Below are 21,015 nucleotides of genomic sequence, written 5' to 3'. Positions count from 1 at the left end.
GTGGTCCTATAATGGAAAAGAAAGAACACTAGCTTGGTTGCTATGGAATCTCCAGTTAATTTCTCATGCCAGACTTGAATGTTTGGACCACCCTTTCAACCAGTCCATTTGAGGAAGGGTAGTGCGGTGAAGTTTTTACATGAATGATACCATTGAGGCTGATAACCCGTTGAAACTCAGCAGTCGTAAATGCCGTGCCGTTATCAGATACGACCACTTCTGGTAGTCCGTGAATGGCAAAACTTTGACATAGCTTCTCAATTGTAGCAGAAGATGTTGGTGACTTCACCTCATATATGTCCATCCATTTTGAATGGGCATCAACAATGAGCAGAAACATTGTACCCATGAAAGGTCCCACATAGTCAATGTGTAATTGTACCCATGGCCTTCCTGGCCACTCCCAAGGGTATAATGGAGCTGTTGAAGGTAACTTTTGCGTTAGCTGATACTGCACACAATTCTTCACTAAGCTCTCTATTTCTCCATCCATTCCAGGCCACTGTAGATAGCTGCGTGCTATGATCTTCGTTCAGGAAATTTCTGGATGTGCACTTTGTAGTTCTATTAACAATGGCTTTCTTCCTTTTGGAGGAACTATCACTCATGCTCCCCACAATAAGATACCATCCTGGCTGGTTATTTCATGCCTTCTGTTAAAATACGTTTTCATTTCATCAGATACCTGCTCTTGTGACCAACCATGAAGAACTTGTTCTCATACTTTGGATAGGACTGGGTCTCGACTTGCCCATTCTTTGATCTGTCTAGCACATACCTGTGATGAATCTAAGAAGTTCAACAATAAAATGAGTTCTTGAAGGACTGGGACATGCTCATCTTTTTCTTGTAAGTGAAAACGACTGAGTGCATCAGCGTTTGTAATTTGACTTCCAGGCCTGTGGATGAAAGTATACTCATATGTTGCCAGGATCTTTGTATTCTTGCTGAGGCTATCGGTGATGTAGCCTTGTCCTCGCTGAACAATCCTTGCAATGGCTTGTGGTCTGAAACAATAGTAAAATGGCAGCCCTGTATGTACTGAAAGTTCTTGGCACCAAAGATGATTGACAGGCCTTCTTTTTCTATCTGTGAGTATCCCTTTTCTGCTGTGGTGAGCATTCTTGATACGTAACCTATTGGCCGTCCTTGCCGTCATCCATCCGATGAGAGAGCACTGCTCCCACTCCATAGGGAGATGCATCACTTGTCAAGACCAATTCTTTCTTCTGGTAATAATGTACTAATAGATTGGACGAGTGCAATTTTTTTATCTTTATGAAAGCTCCTTTCTGTGGCATGTGCCAAGACCAACGTTGTTTTTTCTTGAGTAGGTAATACAGAGGTGTCAGTTCTATAGCCAAGTTAGGTGAGAACGCCCATAGTAATTGATCATCCCTAAGAACCTCTCTGGCGCAAATGCCTTTCTTATGGCTATCAGTTTTTCCTCAACCAGGTGAAGGCCCTGTGAATCTACCCGGTGACCCAAATAGATTACTTCCTTCGCTTTGAATGTGCACTTTTCTTTTTTTAAATACACTCCAACCTGCAAAAAATGTTTTAAGACTTCATCTAAGTTTGCCAAGTACTCCTTTTCAGTGAGTCCTCTCACCAGGACATCATCTGAATAAACTACAACGTGGGGCAGTCCCTGCAGTAAACTTTCCATTGTTCCCTGGAATGTGGCACAAGCTCAGGAGATACCACAAGGCAAACGGGTATATTGGTACAACTCTTTGTGTGTATTAATTGTGACAAGTTCCTGGGAGGCTTTCACTAACTCTAATTGTTGATAAGCATGATTCTTATCAAGCTTCGTGTAGGCAGTTCCACTTAGCATATAGTTCTTCAGTTTTTGGTATGGGGTGTCTGTCCAGCTTAGCCACTTTATTAACTGTCAATTTGTAATTTCCACAAATTCGAATGCTTTAGGTTTAAGGAGGAGACTACTGGTGCTGCCCAATCAGAGAGCTGCAAAGGTTGCATAACTCCCACTTTCTCTAATCTGCCCAATTCGGTGTCAACCTTTTCCCGCAACGCATTAGGTCTTGCCTTCATGAATCGGGGGGGTCGCCTCTGGGTCCACGTGAATTTTTGCTTGCAGCCACTGGATCTTCCCAAGTTTGTCCTTGAAGACTGAGGCGTATTTTTGTAGTAGCTCTCGTAACCCACTTGCTCTCAGCTGGAAAATTTCAGACCATTCTACCTTAATCTCCTTTAGCCAGTTTCATCCAAGAAAGCTTGGCCCCACGCCTGCTACCACCATCAAGGGTAGTTTTATCAATTGGCTTTCGTAATGAACAGTAACTTGTCTTATGCCTTAGACTTGTATGTTTTCTATTGTGTAAGTTTTCAATTTGGCATCTGTTTCTTCCAAATTTAATTTATGTTCACCATAATTCAGATATTTGAAGGTGTGCTCACCAATTGCTGTGGTGGAAGCTCCTGTCTCCACTTCCATTTTAATAGGCCTGTTATTTACCTTCACTGTTACATATATTGGTTCTAGTTTCCCAACCTTCAAGTTGCACAATGAATAAATATCGGAAACATAAACAAAAATTGCTGGAAAAACTCAGCAGGTCTGGCACCACCTGTGGAGAGAAAGACAGAGTTAACATTTCGAGTCCATATGACTCTTCTTCAGAACTAAAGAGAAGTAGAAATGTGGTGAAATATATACAGTTTAAAGGGGTGGGACAAATGAAGCTGGATAGAAGGCCAGTGGTAGATGCAGGCAAAGGAGACATTGCAAAAGATGTCAGAAATAAAATGTTGCAGGGGTGTGGGTGGTGGTGCTACTGGCTAAAGGAGGTGCTAATGGTGACATTAAGAGTAGAAAGCAGGATGAACAAGTGACAGATGGCACTAGTGGGGGTGGGGTAGGGGGAGGGGATGGTGTGGGGGGAAAAGATCAAAATAGGCTAAAAGGTGGGGATAAAGCAATGAATGGAAATAATTCTTTAAAAATAATAGAAATAGGTGGGGAAAAATTGTATATATAAAAATTTAAAAATAAATATTTGAAAAAAGGGGATCAAAAGGAGTGAGGATGGAGGAGAGAGTTCATGATCTGAAGTTGTTGAACTCACTGTTAAGTCCAGAAGGCTGTAAAGTGCCTAATGAGAAGATGAGGTGCTATTCCTCCAGTTTGCGTTGAGCTTCACTGGAAAATTGCAGCAAGCCAAGGACGGACATGTGGGAATGAGAGTCTTATAATAAATATCTGAATCTGTTACTTCAGGCTCTTCTACATTATAGATCTCACAGGTTTTTTTATTTTGTTTGAAAGTCTGCCTGATTTGTACCTTGCACTGTCTCATTAGGTGCCCATGTCGATCACAATAAAAACATTCAATTTTTTTAAACTGCCAATCATTATAAGGAGTCTGTTTCCACCCCTTTTGCCATTATTCCATATTTTTGCTGCTAAATCACTTGTTTTTAATTTGTCTGCCAACGGTGGCTGTTTCCCGCTTCTTGCCAGAGCCTTGCATTTTCATGCCCTTTTTGGCTGGGGCTTCCCACCCAATGTGGAGGATGGGTCCATTCTTTGCTCCCTGTATGGCTTTCAAATCCCTTACTGTGCCTACCATGGCCAGTGCTGTCTCTAGCGTCTTCTTAAACTCCAAATTTGTTTCAGACAGTAATCTCTTCTAAAACGTGTCCTCATTTACACCGCACACTAAAGGATCTCTGAGCATTTCATTTAAAGATGTACCAAACTCACAATTTCCCGTTAACTGCTTCAAACTTGCCTCATAACAAGCAACTGTCTCCTCTGGGGCTCTATTTCTTGAGTTAAGTTTGAATTGATGCAACATTACCGAGGGCTTTGGCTGGTAATGGCGTCTTACGAGGTCCACCAGTTCCTCAAAAATTTTCGAATCGGGGCACCGGGTGATGTCAGACTTCAAATCAATCCATAGGTTTTACTCCCACACATGGATAAGAGGATTGCTCGCCTCTTCTCTTCCCCTGCAATGTTGTTCACTTGGAAAAAGAAGGCGAGGTGTTCCATATAATGAGACTGTTCGTCCGTGGCTGGATCGAAAGGATCAATCCTTCTGAATTACGGCATTCTATGAGGGGATTGCTTCGATGATTAGGATGGAAATTCTACTTGCAATTACCATGCGAGGTATTGCCTGATTTTGTTTCTCTTGATTTCTTTTGGTAACTAGTTTTATTCTCGAAGACAGTTTATTGTATCTTCGCTGTTTTCCTTGCTTTTTCTTGCTTTTTCTTGTCACCAGTTTGTTGGATCCTGGTCAGCACTTTGTGGGGACTTCTGGGTCCGGGGTTACATGCTTGTTTTGGGGTAGCTGAGTTGGTACAATAGACAGAGTAGGACAGTAGACACTTCATAGGAGGAACACATTCTGTTTATGTACAAAGGTATTCAACAGCTACACTTGTGTGCTTACAACTCAAACTCTGTCTCCACATTACAGACTCTAACTATAGACTACTGGCTACTGACTACCGAGGTAGCCCGTGCTACTTTTCTATTGGATAATAAGATCATGTGATCTTCCATTGTAACATTCTTCTTAAAGGTATATTACACATCAGATTACCACAATACCAATAAAGTTAATTGATGGAACATGATTTGTGCTTGCCTTCACATGTGATATGAATGGTGTTCACATTCAAGATGGTGTTAAGGCAGCAGAGAAAGGCAACAGAAGTTCAGTATGAAGTGGAGTTTTTGAAAAGTGATACTGAAAGTGGTTAATCAATTGTTTTATCCCTTAGAGCAGTGCATGTACACAGCAGGTCTCTGGGCCTGGCCAAGTTAGCCATTAACAGGTCCAGGCAGCGGGCAATCGAGGGGGTTATCCGACCCAACTGTCTGCCCCTCTTCCGCGGCTACGTTCGCGGCCGGATGTCCCTGGAGAGAGAGCACACGGTGTCTGTCGGCACTCTCAAGGCCTTCCATGCCCGGTGGGCACCGTGGGGGCTGGGGTGCTTTATCAACCCTGTTAATCATATTTTGGTTTGATGTTGTAAGTTTCCTTTACATTTTGTCTTTGGTTTTGCAGTGACCCTAACTTAGTGGCTGTGTTTAATTTATCCCTTGTTTTGTTAATTTAGTTTAATTGTTTGACTCCAAAAGAGGTACACAGCAAGTCTTATGTTGCCTGTATTGCTGAAGGAAGAGCAGATGCTGTAGTTAGATGCTGAGGAGGGTTAAAAAGGTCTGAGGTTATAAAAGGACAACAGCAGACCCTATTAGCCCATCCAGCATACCCACCTCAAGCAACAGAGCTACTTCAGGATTGTCAAAGTGTTCTGTGGGAAATTGAAGCCGTTGGTGAATTATGCCATTTTCCAAAACCAGATCTTTGGCCAAGCAACAACTTCGGCATTGCATTTTCAATAGCAGAGAAAATGCCAACTGCACTAATTTATTTTAAACAGGCTTCTTTCAAGTGACAGCAGGAGACTTGATAATAATCAACCACTTTGTGGAAAACTGTTCCACAGTAGCACTTAAACAGCTGATCAGATATATATTTCTATGCAGTCTTTATTTCATCGTAGAACAGAATCGTCACAGAATCATACAGCAAGGAAAGAAGATATTCACCTCATTGTGTCTCAGTTGGCTAGTTGAAGAGCCAACCAATTAGTGCCACTCCCTGCCCTTTCCCCATAGCCCTGCAAATATATCCTTTCCTAGTACATGTACATTATCCATAAGGTATTAAATTGAATAGCAAACAGTATTATTTCAAATTGAACCGTAACCATCAAACAAAGAGTTTTAGCAACATTTTAATCAGAATTCACCAAGGCTCCTTAGACAGCACCTTCCAAACCCACAGCCACTACCACCTAGAAGGACAAGGGCAGCAGATAGATGGGAGCACCACCACCTGGAATTTCCCCTCCAAGTCACTCACCATCCTGAATTGGAAATATATTGCCGTTCTTTCACTGTCGCTAGGTCAAAATCCTGGAACTCCCTTCCTAACAACATTGTGGGTGTGCCTACACCGACTGCAGCGGTTCAAGAAGGCAGCTCACCACCACCTTCTCAAGAGCAACTAGGGATGGGCAATAAATGCTGGCCCAGCCAGCGAAGCCCACATCCGTGACTGAATAAAACAAAACGATGTAAGGAAGGACTTCTTTGCAGAGTAGTGAAAAACAAATTGCATTCATTCTTGGGATGTGGGCATCACTGGCAAGGCCCTAGTTGCCCCTGAAGATGGTCATACAATTGAGTAGCTTGCTAGGCCACCCCAAAGGGCAGTTATTTCATCTTCATTTCAGATTCGGTCTCATTTGAAGCCCAGTCTCAAATTTGCAGACTTATGTGCAGCTTGAATTCCACCTTTGACCTCCCACAGAAAGCCATGTTAAATAGGTCTACCTTTACTGCGCCAATTACACTCTATTGCAACTATTCCATATATCTAATATCCTTCGGGAGATGAATATTTACCAAATTTCTTGTTAAATTTTGTCTCCGTACTTAGTTAAGTTGCTCTTTTGTTGTATGCTTCATTATGAAGAACAGTAGGGAAGATTTTAATTGACTCATCCATAACCTCTAACCTTAAGTTCCCTGTGATGCCTAACTCACTGGCCTAATTGAGAACTGATGCAATTTATCACAAACATTGGTTGACAGCTTGGAGACTTAAAAATTGACCATAAGGAACAAAGTTGCTAGCATTTGCACTTTGGAAATAATATAATGGATTTCAAGTATAGAACAATCTAAAATGGTTATGTAAAATAAGAAAGTCTTCAAATTTATCACAACGGATGAGACAAAGAGCTTTAAGTAACTCAGTCATTCTGCATTTCTCATAAACCCAGTTGTGTTCTTTGTAGGCATTTCTCACCATTTATCCTTGCCAGACATGCTCTGTTCTTCATCAGCAAGTCTCAGTCTCTGAAAGATGCTCTTTCTTCATCATCTCTCACCATCAATTCCTTCTGGCATCTGTCTGGGTCTTTTTGAGCCTGCCTCATTACCTGCACCTTGTACATTCTGTTCTGCTCCTCCCAAGTCATTCACACTGTCCATTTCTTCTACACCCCTTTGCTCTTTTTATAGATTTTATTTCTATCAAGTTGGTAGGCTTTCCCTGTCCTTTTCTCACTACTTGGAGCCTCAGATTCCATTATTGCAAACTTTTCTCCCAAATCTATTCCATTTATTCTGCACTTATCTCACTGTCCTATTTTATGCCACATATTGTCTCCAGTTGTTTTGTTTCCTTGATTTGCTTTTTATTGATTTCCCTGCATCTCAACTTAGGTTTCCATTCATTCTTGGCATCTGTATCGATTGTCACAACTTTGTGCAAATGCAAACAAAATGGGCAGAATTTTCCCAGAATTATACTAAGTGCGGTAGTGAACGGGTGAAATGGAGTCCTATCCGCCGACAAAAATGGCGGGTTTTCATGCTGTATCATCCCAAGCCCGCCTCATTATTTATTCACTCCCGCAAAACACGCTATTTCTATGGCGGGCGGGCTCTCATTTGCCCGTTCGCCATCACCCTGCTGTTGCATCACGCCACCCGCCATCTTTAAAAGGCAGCCACCAACAAAGTGCTCATCACCACAAGCTCACCACCGCTGTCTGGGAGACATGGCCAGCAAAGGCAAAAAGACTGCAGCCCCCCGCTTCAACAGCGGGTCCCTCGAGTGACTGCTGGATGCCTTGGAGGTCTGCCGGGATGTGCTCTACCTCCGCTCTAGCCACAGGATGGGCAGCAATGTCACCAACCCAGCTTGGGAGGCAGGGGCAGAAGTGGTCAGCACAAATACCCTGCAGAGGAGGACAATCACCCAGTGCTGCAAAAGGATGAATGACCTCCTCTGTTTCGCCAGGATAAGTCAATCTTTTCATCACTCTCAACTCACACACTCACAAACCTATCACATATCCACAGGGTCCTCACTCACTGGAAAAACTCAGCAGGTCTGACAGCATCTGCGGAGAGGAATACAGTTTACGTTTCGAGTCCGTATGACTCTTCATCAGAGTCATCATTTTTTCTTTTTTTTTATTCATTCACTTCCACATCTGATGAAGAGTCACACGGACTCAAAACGTTAACTGTATTCCTCTCCACAGATTCTGTCAGACCTGCTGAGTTTTTCCAGGTATTTTTGTTTTTATCCATCAGACAATCATGCTGTGAGTGCTGTGTCCTTTTCAAAGGCCATGCACTAATTATCTCCCCTTGCTTTCGCAGACACATCTGCCAAACAGCCAACAGGGTCCATGACACATGGCCTCCAATCAAGCCCCGAAGAAATCTTTGAAGAGGAATCTGGAGACACCTTCTCTGAAGTCCTGTCATAGTGCTCCCCCAGACCCTCTACCAGCTCAGAGTCGGTGGGACCTAGCTTTAGAGTAGCCTCGGGATCACAACCTGGTGAGCGCGTCACACTTAATGATCCACAGTAGGCAGAGACAGGGACTTCCCAGGTCCCCGGCACTTAGAAGACCGCTGGAGGCCAGAACGTTGCTGAGTCCAAGTCAGATGACGAGCCTCTGGACTCGGTCATGTCACAGTTGCTGGAGCTGCAAAGGCAAGCTCGGGAACAACAGGAAGGGATGTCAGCTGCACTCCTCAGATTGCAAGGCACAATGGAGAAGTCCGTCCATCTTCAGGCTGAGGTGATAGTGCCGGCATTGCAACGCTCCGAGGTCAACACTGGCAGGATGGCAGCCGCCATGGAGACCTTGGCCCAGGATGTCACTCCTGCACCGCTGTGTGGGCTTAACTCCATCGCTGATGCCATAGTTGGCTTCTAACAGCGTGTACACGAGAGGGGTGCTGGGCAGCTCGATCTCACTCCAGCTATCCCTTCCGCTCACTGAGTCAGCCAGGGCCCTTGGCCATCCATAGGGAGGAGGATCAGAAGGTGCACAGTCTGGGGCCACCTACCCAGGTGGCTCTGGGAGTGACCGGCCCATCCCATTCCCCTCTTCCTGACACCTCCACAGCTGCGTCTCTGATATGTCCCTGATTATGGAGCGCAAGCAAGCTGCCCTCGGCCAGACAGGAGTCAGACATTCTCAGAGGCCATGTGAAGATCTATGGAGTGTCCTCACTGCATGTTGTCATCATCCTCCGGTGGTCGAACGACTATTAGGGCCTCCACTGCATCTCCATGACAGGAGCATTCTCACAGTCAAATGTTCACAACTGTGATGTGAGGATCTATGGGGACACCTCACTGCATGTCGTCATCATCCTCCATGAATCTGGCAGCTATGAGGGCCTCCTGAGTGCGCCTGCCTCGTCTAGCTATTGTGAGAGCCTATCCCTGTCATCTTCACACCGAGGAACCCCTCACTCTCATCCCTGCCGATGCCCTCCTCATCCAAGGAGACCTCCAGCTCCTCCATCTCCTCCTCAGTCAGCTCAGCTCCCTGTCGCAGCACCAGGTTGTAAAGGGCGCAGCAGATGATGATGATGCGTGACATCCTCTGCGGACTGTATTGCAGGGCTCCACCAGACTGGTCCAGGCACCGGAACCACATCTTCAACATCCCAATGGTCTGCTCCATCAAGTTGCGAGCTGCAGCATGAGCCTCATTATAACATCACTCTGCTGCAGTCTGAGGCCACCGTACGGGTGACATCAGCCACGGCCTCTGCGGGTAGCCCTTGTCCCCAAGGAGTCAACCCTGCAGCCTCTGTGGACCCTGGAAGACTGCAGGGATCTGCAATCAACTCAGAATGTAGGCATCGTGCACACTCCCTGGAAACCGTGCGCATACCTGCAGGATGCATTTCTGATGGTCGCACACCAGCTGCACATTCAGTGAGTGGGAGCTCTTGCGGTTGATGAAATCCACTGAGTGTAGCGATGGAGACCTGAGTGCCACATGAGTGCAGTCAATCGCACCCTGCACCTGTGGGAATCCCGAGATCAGGGCGAATCCAATGGCCCTTGCATCCTGGCTGTCCCGGTCCCGGGTGAAATGCACAAAGTTGTGTGCTATGGAGAATATGGCATCTGTGATCTCATTTGTGGGTGGCAGAGTTCACCTGTGGAGCCCTGAAAGGAGCCACTGGCATAGAAATTGAGTGCCACAGTCACTTTCATGACCACTGGCAGTGGATGCCCTCCATGTCCCCTTGGTGCCAAGTTATGCAGTAAGTGGCAGTAAGAGATGCATGTGTTGCATGGCTGCCCTGTCAACCTGCAACATGAGAGGCACTGGTCCAAACCAGGATGCTGAGATTGCAAGGAGCTGTGAGCATCTCCAGCAGTGACTGCTCCATGGCCAGCGTTGGCGAGCAGATTGTACAAAATGTGCAGTCCAACTGCTCCTTGGTCCAGTAAAATGGTAGCAGACTCGACGTCTGTGCCAGGGGTGGGGGGTGGGGGTGGGGGGAGGGGGGTAAGGTATGGAGTGCTTGGTGGCCCTTTGGTGCCTCTGTGTTGCTTGCATGGGCAGGCAGCCTAGGAACCTGACCCCAATCTTATCATTGTGGCTGCGCCTGATCTGACTTAGTTGCAGAGGCAGGGTCAGTTTATACAGGTGTCCCTAATGCGTGGCCACTTCCCTCGCTTACCCTGCCCCCCACCTCAATTGCCTGTGCGCGGGATACAGCTCCAGGGCAGCACTTAACCCCTCCCCCACCACCGACAACTGTAGCCTCTGAGGCTGGCTAGCACTTGCCCCGCACACCAGCCCCCATCCCCCACCCCTGCAGTCGCCTCCGAGGCTGGCCAGCACTTGCCCCTGGACATCCCCCCCCCCCCCCTCTTCAGCAGTCGCCTCCGAAGCTGGCCAGCAATTGCCTCTGCCCCCGGGCAGCCCCATCCTTCAGCAGCTGCCTCCGAAGCTGGCCAGCACTTGCCCCCAGGCACCACCCCACCCCTCAGCAGTCGCCTCCAGGGCCAGGCATCATTTTACCCCCACGAGGCGAGCTGTGGAGAACGCTGCTGTTCCCTCACCTCAGTTCCCCCAGATTGAAGGCCGCCAAGTGCACGTCACCTGCGTGCTGTTATGAACCACGTCGGTGTGCTTTCCCGCCAACGTGGACGGACAATTCGGCCGGCTTCCAAGAGCCTGGTGGGATGGTCTTTTAATTATTTTAATTATAAGCTTATGTATTACAATTAGCTCCCCATCGACCAATGGCGGGAAATGTGGCCCACATTTGGCAGGCTGAGCTGACGATCGCGACCTGCCTTCATGCCACGTGAAGCAGGTAGCGCCATATTTTCTGCACCCCCCATCTATCACGCCCGCCACCAGCAGGCTGGGAAATTTCTGCCCAATATGTGAATACAATTAACCAATGTTAATTGCTGTTGTAGGCAAGCATTACGCATGATCTGCTGACAAAGGCCAATTAGTAAGATGAAATTAAAAGCTACCTGAATTCATCATTGGTCTATTTTCAAATAACATGGAATAAAATAATTGCTTTTGGAATAAAATAATATACATAAAATCAACAGGCCATTTTCTCTAGAGGCATTAATTCTGTCTTAATCATGGTCAAAATTGGAATTTAACTTCCCATTGAGAATAATGAAGATGTCTAGATGTCTGATGAGGAAAGGTGTTTACCAAAATATTTATCAGTGTGACTATACAGACAGCAATAGAACTGTCTGTTGCAGCTTACAGCTAACAGCTTACAATGCAATAAAGTGAACATTGTTTGCTTCTTATCAGCCCTGGCTGATAGTGATCTCACAGTTTAGGAATAATTTTAACCTGTCAAAATGGTGAGCTTGGGTCCAGCAGAATATCAAAATGTAGATAATCTCAAACACCCTCCCGACCCACCTTGACCATGTCCACATCCTGTTTTAATGGCTGCTGTTTGGGCACTTGACCAATTCAGTCTCAGGAGGTGGGTCGCTCATTTTAACATTCTAATGAGCTATGTGCCTTAGATTTTACATATGTTCAGGTTTAATGTTACTTGGCTTGTTTTCCTGGGTTTCAGGAGAGTCAACAGCTATAGGAAGGTGATGACTGCTGCATGGAACAGTCATGTGTATTTCCAGTATTGCTTGTAGGCCAGGAGATAAAGGAGTGCATTCCCCCAGCCCCCCAAACAAACCTGTTTTGCCCTCTGTGCAAGCAGATACTAGCTGCTGAGATCACCAACCCCTCTCCACCTGCAATCATTGATCACTCGGTAATCACTGACTCCCACCACCATCACTAATTTCCCCCGCCCATCCACCGATCTCTCTCCAAGCCCCTGTGATGACCTCACAACTTTCCAAATCAGCTGTATGTTATCTCACTGCTCAGCCTATCTCCAGCCCCAATTCACCATGTCCAACCTGAGCAGCAGGGAACATCTCCACTTCTGGACTGTGGCCTCTTCTGCAGCATTCCCTGTCTGACAGGTTGTCTGTCAGGTTGGCTTTCAGACAGGAAACCTGTTAAAAAAAAGTCTGGCCCCAGCAAACAATGGGCCCGTAGCATACCTTTCCTTACCAATAATTTTCCTTTGTACTTAGTATATGCTTTGGCTCCCAGAATGAGAAAGTTAATGATTAATGAATATGATAAAATCAACTCTAAAACTCGGCAACTTCCAAAGCACTGAAATTCTACCTCCAAACTTCAAATATATGTAGATTTCAATGCCTAAATATATAACTCAGAGCAATTAAGTCACATGGCTGTGAAATGTTGAAGGAGTTGGACAACCTTAATGCAACAGCAAAATTCAAGTGACATTATCTTCAAGTACTCTCAACTACCCTCTTACCAATTGTCAACGATGTGCATTTTCCCACATTCATTTATGTATTTTGCCATTGTATTTCAAATATTCCCTTTTCACTACTATGGCCAACCTCCACAGCTGTGGCCATGAAACTCACGATGTGGCCTGGATTTTCATGGAGTCAGAACAACTCTGAAGCCATTCCTACCACTGATTCCTGGATTCCCACCCCCATTCCCAGTGCCTAAATTTTCGCTGGTGCGAGATAAAGCTGCAGGCAGTGAGCCCACACCCTGCAATCCTGACATGGCTGGCTCCATTGCAAGGAAGTGCATCTCCTCACCCACCATTGCCACCACCATACCACCCCAACCCCCAATAATTTACATGGAGTCAGGCTTGTTTTTCCATGATGCATGGTTCACAGTTTTCAGAGGAATTGTGATCTGCAGCCTAGATTCGTGAACCTTTTGAAAGGTATGTTCAAGACGTCTTATCAGTTAAGGCCCCCATGCCCCATCCATGCCCCCCCACACCCCCTCAATGTCCCTATGTCATCTTCATAACAACTCATGACCCCACCCACTCCCATGGACCCTTATAGCCCAACTACCAACTCAATACCAACTCATGTCCCCCCATCCACCCCAAAAGCCTCTCATACCTTTCATACCAACTAATTGCCTTTCTGTGCCCATTCACCCAGTTTAAACAATGTACAGAAACAATAAAACCTATGGTAACAATGGCATGTGTGAAACTGCTTAGGGAAATAAAACACCCACTCACCAATCTTCTTTTGAAAACAAAATGTTATTCTTACAACTCCATAAAAGCGTCAGTCAAACAATTAATGTATCAATAACAGAAGCTTTAACAACTTTGCACCTCATTCTTGTGCAAATAAAAATTGAGAATTGACAGAAGAGATCAGAGAAAAGTATATTAATATAACCACATAAAAGTGTCAATCAAGCAAACTCAACAGTTCCCTTCAGCTGTCCAAAGATGCTCCCATTGAAATAGTCCTTTTATGAGTCTGGACTCTCAATAAAATATTACATGTATGGAAGCCCTGAGGGGAGCAATTTCTTGAAGCAAGTATCTTGGAGAATTTGAAACAGAAGGAATTTGGTGTTATTCCATTTAGGCCAGTTGGGGAGACAAATTGCTGAATTGATTTTTAATGCTGTCCTTACATGGGGACATGAGATCCACATACCCTGAGGCTGGCTGGCCTACTCCTGCCACTCTCTGAAAAAAGTGCCTGCTACCCTCACAACTTCCACCATGACCTCAAGTGCCATATTCCTGAATCATGGGGTTTCTCTTCCCCTTCTGGTATACAACTTTCTCCTCCTATTGCTTCAGTTGTCCACCAGGCTCAGTTCACCACTTTGTGTACAGTCTGTGTTGTTTAAACACTCAGCCCTCAACTGACTATCTGACTGCTTCTCCTGCCTGCTGCACCTAACTGGACGCTTACCCTGGAGATGCACTTTTAACTGGCTGTCTTCTGAAAAATTCACCTAAAGGCTCACTATTCGAAGAGTTAGGTAGCTGACTCAGATGTGTCCCTGACTCTGTAATTCTGGCTAAGTTGTGGGGATCTTCAACTCATTGATGTTCCATTTGGTGGCAGGAGCTAGACCTTTAGATATGATTGGGATTGCTTACTTTACAATGGGAAATCCAATTGAAAATGCACCCAGAGGCATGACAAGAAATTCTGATGTCCAATTGCTCGTAATATAAGACCGAATAGGAGATCTTTATCTCTCTCACTAAACTGCAGCTGGGAGCTAATAGTTTTTGTTTTCTGTGGGTCCGCAGTGATGCCTTTATTGCTGATGTTGTGTCCCAGGAGCTGAATTGATGTTTTGTAGAACTCGCATTTCTCATTCAGCGTCAGCCCTGATTCCTGTAGGCGTTCTAGAACTATTGTGAGTCTTTTGTCGTATTCCTCTGCTGTTGTGCTGTGAGCCAAAACATCATCCCTTTGGCAGATTACACCCTCTGGGCCTTGCAAAATTGCCAACATTGTGCATTGAAATATTTCAAGTGCTGAGGTGATTCCAAACAGCAGGCGGTTGAAGCAGAATCTGCCAAAGTGGGGAATCAACTTGAGCATGGACTCTTCATCAAGGGTAAGTTTCCAAAAGCCGCTATTGGCATCGAGTTTTGAAAACTCCGTTCTCCTAGGGAGTTTGGTCAGACTTTTGTCTACTGAAGACATTGGGTGCACTTCTCTGACTACGGCTTTATTGAGCTCTGTTAAGTCATTGAAAATATGGATGGACCCATTAGCTTTTGAGACTGGGACCATCCCAGAACACCATGCAGCTGGTTGTGTGGCTGGGGAGATGATTCCCATATTTGTCATCTCATCCAGCTGCTGCTGCACTTGCTTCATGAGTGAGCAGGAAATCTTTTGTGGTGTGAACAGCGACACGGGTTTAGCATCCTCCCTCAGTGTGAACTTGTATGGGTTCTTTGGTCACCCCAATCCTGTAAGGAGCTTCGGGAAGTCCTTTTTATACTTGGAGCCAGGCCCTTGTTACTTGACCTCATCAATTTTTTGTAAAAGTTTAAGATTGATGAAGGCTGTTCAGCTGAGCAGTGAACAATTGTGGTTAAGGATACGAACAGGGTCCCACAGATTCTTTTGTCTTTGCACCTGAGGGTCACCTATAGAATAACTTTCACTGGGAGTTTGAAGCCTCCTGCTCCATACAGCTGTGTTGTGGGTGGCATCAACCATTGAGTCACCATCCACGGTTCTCGATCCGATAAGGCCGTGACATTGGCTCCCAACTTAAAATTTGTGAGATGGTCATTAACCGAGATGTCCTCATTCCAGGATGAAAATCCAGGATCTTTGACCTCACCCAAGAAACATGGCTGTGTGTTCTCTTGGTGTGCTGTCTCGACCTTGTGAATCTTCTTGGGATCTTTCATTCCTTTTGATGTTTTGGCTTCGCACAGCATCCCGAAGTGTCCTATGTGGTTACACTGAAAACATTGGGCTGAAATTGCCAGATATTGATCACGCCTGTGGGGGCGCTTTGCTCCACAGTGGCTGGCATGATCACCCAACTGGTTAGTTAGGGGATTGCTTCACTTGGCCTGCAGTGTCCTGTTTTTGTGCTTTCTCTGGCCGGTCAGTGGGTTTACTCTGTACCACGATTTGTTTTCTCCCCTTAATATAGATCTGTGGTGCAAGCAGATTTCAGGCTGCCTGACAATCTGGATGGCTTTCTCAAGGGTTAGATCTTCCTTCGCTTCAAGCATGTCTGAGAGTGTGTCGTCCTACAACTATTCTATCCCTGATTAGCTGAGATTTCAGGTCACCGTAATCAAAGCCTTCAGCCATTCTGTACAGCTCATTAATGAAGGAGTCGACAGATTCTCCTGGCTGCTGGACACATTTTTAAATTTAGTCCTTTCAAGGATTTTCTTCCTTCTGAGGTCAAAATAAGTATTGAATGACTTTAAAACATTATCAAATTTTGCAGATGATTCACTGATTCCTTGTCTAGTTACTATATTGTCAGCTATCAGGCCTACCAATTAAAGCAATGTGTTAACTTGTTCAGCTTCTATCTTTGTAGGTATCTAAGGGAGAAATCATAAATCTAAGGAATTTCTTTCTCCAAAGTCCCCAGTGTTGTGATTCATCTGGGCCTTGGAAAAGTCCGAATTGATCTGGAAGAGTAGATTTCTGATCCATTGTTAAAACATTTAAATTGTAGGTTCAGCTTTAAGAGGTTTCTGAAAATCCAAGATGGCACCGCCGTGCGCTTCTTCACAAAGGGTTTTCCGGCACTTGCCTGCTTTGGCAGGCTCCCACAATAATGGCATTCACAATCTCAGCATTTAAAATTTTTCAACAATGGCTGCCTGGATTGACTTGTGCATTTAGTGTAATGTTCTCAGGCACCTACTCGAGAATCAGGTTTCTCGGACAGCGATTTAAACAGCAATTTCTGACCACTGCAGTATTTAACTTTTTTTCAGGACTTGTGTTCTCCAGGAATTTTATATTTTTAGCTCACTCCTGCTCACAGGATATAGGTGTCATGGGAGCTGCCAGGGTAACTTGCACAGACTTGCTGAATCTCCTGTGGTCACACACTGTCTGGAAGTTCATTGAGTGGAAGCCCTTCCTGTTGACGAAAGCACCCGGCTGACCCGCTGGTGCCTTCATGGCCACATGTGTGCAATTGATTGCACCCTGGGTGCAGGGGAACCCAGCAATTGCTGTAAACCCTCTGGCTTGCTCAGCCTCGCTAGTCTCATCCATCCGGAAATGAATAAGTGTCATTACCCACCTGAACACAGCATCAGTCACCAGCTTTGACGCAACTGTGGACAGCTGATTGGGAGACTCCACAAAGAGCCCCCACTGACTCCTGGAAAGAGCCGGAGGCATAGAAGTTGAGGGCCACTGTGACCTTCAAAGCCACAGGCATGCGGTTTCCACCCATACAATTGGAGGTGATCTCAGGCTCAATCATCTGACAAATGGAGCCCACAGTCTCCCTGGAGAGTTGGAGCCTCCTTCAGCATTGCACCTCGGACATATAAGGTAGCTGCATGTAAACCCTGGCAGCAGGATAGTGGCATCTCTTGCTGCCCCTTTCGCCTTGGACTACCTGTTAGCCCTGTGCCCCTTGTGCCTGCACCTCTCCTCCCACAGGTCTCTCCCCTGGAAGCTGCAATGGGGCACATGGCCTCCTCTCCCATCTGCCCCTCTCTTCCTCCTCAAAGGAGGTACCATCAGCAGAGACCACAATCCCCATTACCAGGGTAACACAAGGTTGTCTGATACCTGGAAGAGTCCACACGGTCAAAATCCTCCGGGGGTTTTGGAGACACCAATGAGCCCTGAAATGAAGCCTGGAAATGCTAAGAATGAAGCTCAGAACAGAGATGAATCTGTCAAGTTCAAATAAGCAACCAGCAGCAAACCATCTCCTAAACTCTTCACTACTCCCACTGGAATGCTGCTGACCCTTTTTATCCCACCCTTGGATGAAGTTTTGCAAAATGTGGCTGCCTGCCTGCCCGTTTTGCTAGTGCGACGAGCGCAAAATCGCATGGGCAGCATACAATAGGGGTCAATTGAGTTTTTAATGGTCTTAAGTGGCCTTTTAATTGATGGCAGGTGCGGCTTCGATGCCCACTCTCATGCCCGCCCGCCGACCTAAAGATTGTGAGCGTGCCGGATGATGTCGGGGTGCTCGCCCGAAGTCTTCTCGCATGAGCTTCCACCCGATCAGGTTGGGCACGCGCCCACCTGAGAGACGCAGAATTCTGCCCTCTAGATATTGAAGCTGGACTTCCATGAGATTCAAAGTAATCTTCTGCTGCAGAGAGGAATTTATTTTCTGCTTTCAGCTTCCAACCATTTATTTGGAGCTTTGCTCTGGCGATTTCCTTCTGCGCCTTCGCTTCTTGAGCTTTTCTTCAGGTCAGAATGCTTCTTTGATTTTTTTCTTCAGTTTTCCAAGATTTTAATTTTTTTCTGCAGCCTCTGCGAGGTACTGAGTTGTTCTATTCACTGCCACCATGTTGTAAGGTGTTGGGCATAATTTGGTAGGTCCTATTAAGATATTCATAGTCTTAGGTAGTTCAACAATACAGTAAGTATTTATAACTACTAGAAACTATGTACATAGATACAGTAAGGTCCAAGCTAGGGGCTGTCTCCATGCTTGCTTCTACACACGGCTCTGTCCAACTCTACACTGACCCCTAGGTGAGGGTCATGTGTGCATTACATCACTGTGTGAACAATACTGTACTGGGTTCCACATTAACCCTTTATGTGTTAGACCCGCATACTACAGTAATCATAGATAGCGTATCAAGCTTATTGCTGAATCTAGATATATATATATAAAGGATATATAGAATATATATATAGAGAATCACACAGCAAGATTGTACATAAAAGTAACTGACCTTCCAAAATTTAAATTTAAATTTAATTTGAGAGGAAATTATAAATGCTCAAATCAAATTTTTTCATAATGAAATATACTCATTGTTTATTAATACATTGCATCAACCTAACAACCTCTGAACTATTCTCCCATGTCATTCATTCCACTGATTGATTTTTCCTCTGCCTTGTCTGCACAGGACACTAGTTTCAATCCTTCCCTCACAGCAGAAATAGGATGAAGCTGTTTTGGTGTCTAAAAACTGTCAAGAATTTTATACAGATTGTATGCTTTGTAATGCAATACACAACGGCATTCTTGGCAACACCTTAATGCACGATTGTACTCTCGATATAATGTTCCCTGTAAAATACTTGTAATGAAAACAACGCAACGTATGTTTGCTGAATAGTTCCCTGACCTGGAAGAACAGAAGGCAGCTGGAATGTCAAAATATTTCACATGAACCTTGAAGGGCATGGGTGAGAATCTAAAATTCATTGTTAAAGGCACAGTAGTACTGAAATTGAATAAGTGATTTAAGATACATGAATAGTTCTCCTGAATTCTTCTGAGGGAAATATGGGAACAAACACATGCATTTTCAAACGCTTTTTGGAAAGTTCAAGGTAACTCTGTGGGTGCAGGCATTGAGTGCATCACTTGATATGAGTTGATATTGTGTTTTTTTAAAAATTACTTTCCACATTTTGTTAGTGATTTGAAGAGAGATTCCATGGAGTCCAAAAGATGTCAATTCAATTCATGAAAAAATCAAGCAAATGTATCACGTTGATATCAATGAATGAGATCCCTGACGAGTGCATACACTATCTGGTACTTAGGTGTTGCTTAATGCTGTTCAAGTGATCATAAATATGATCTACACCAACATTCTGGGGCCTACCATTGATCAGAAACTGAACTAGGCCAGCCATATAACTACGTAGCTACAAGAGCAGGTCAGAGTCTGGGAATTCTGTGGTGAGTAACCCACCTCCTGACTCCCCAAAGCCTGTCCACCATCTACAAGACACAAGTCAGAACTGTGATGGAATACTCCCCACTTGCCTGGATGAGTGTGGCTCCAACAACACTCAAGAAGCTTGACACCATCTGGGACAAAGCAGCCCACTTGAATGACACCCCATCCACCACCTTAAACATTCATTCCCTCCACCATTGACACACAGTGGCAGCAGTGTGTGCCATCTACAAGATGTGCTGCAGCAACTCACCAAGGCTACTTTGACAGCCCCTTCCAAACCTGCGACCTCTATCACTTAGAAGTACAAGGGCAGCAGACATATGGGAACCTGGAAGTTCCCTTCAAAGCAAAGCACCATCCTGACTTGGGAATATATCAGCATTCACTGTCACTGGGTCAAAATGCTGGAACCGCCTCCCTAACAGCACTGTGCGTGTTCCTATACTACAGGGACTGCAGTGGTTCAAGTAGGCAGCTCACCACCATCTTCTCAAGGGCAGTTAAGGCTGGGCAATAAATGCTGGCCTACCCAGCAATGCCCAAATCTTGTGAAAGAATAAAAAAAACTTTGCTCCACTTTTCCCAAATTAGTCTCCAATTAACTTTTATTGTATTTGGATTGCTAAAAGATGGGAGAGGAGTATAAATCATCTGGGACAGAAAGAGAAAACCATCTACAAAGGCTTTTCTTTTCTACATCATTCAAAGGCACATTCTGGGATTTTGAAACATAAGCAGTATTACTGGTACATGTAAACACATTTGAAAGGCAGACAATCCTGTCCTTCCAAACAGATAAAGAAAAAAATGCTATCAAACAATTTCCTGAAATTAAGTGAATTCAATTTACCTGCTATTTAGATATCAAAAAGAAAAGCATGCTTCCATTAAACTGATCTTTATGTTTCTTGGAAATAATTCTTTTGTCAGAGCATTCCCTTGTTGGCAATCCAGCCAATCACTTTAACTTCAATGCAATGTGCTGAAGTGTCTTGTTGGCACTACTGTATCTGTCTGATGACATTTTTATTGTGTTCAGCACTCAATTAAGTATGTAGCCTTGAATGACACTGTGTGGAGATTCGCCTTCACAGTGCAGTGGAGCCCTGTATTCTTGCTGTTTGTCAAGCAACTAAAGCCAACAACAATAACAGCCTCGAGTGACAATAACATGGCTCCTTTCCAATTTGGTCTTGTTTTCCCCATAGCACCATTTGTGCTGCAATAAAATAAGTCTGTCCCTAATTGCAGTGCCTGTTTCTGCAAGTCTATGTCTATTTTAATTCTACTGCTCACTTGGAGGAACTGGGAACATTTTTACTGTGACTCGTGTGACATGATAATTAGAATCAAATGTACCGGAGTGTGAAGATGTTACA

The sequence above is a fragment of the Cetorhinus maximus genome, chromosome 13, assembly GCF_964194155.1.
Source record: "Cetorhinus maximus chromosome 13, sCetMax3.hap1.1, whole genome shotgun sequence".
Classification (NCBI taxonomy): domain Eukaryota; kingdom Metazoa; phylum Chordata; class Chondrichthyes; order Lamniformes; family Cetorhinidae; genus Cetorhinus; species Cetorhinus maximus.
Note: the sequence above shows the minus strand (reverse complement) of the source record.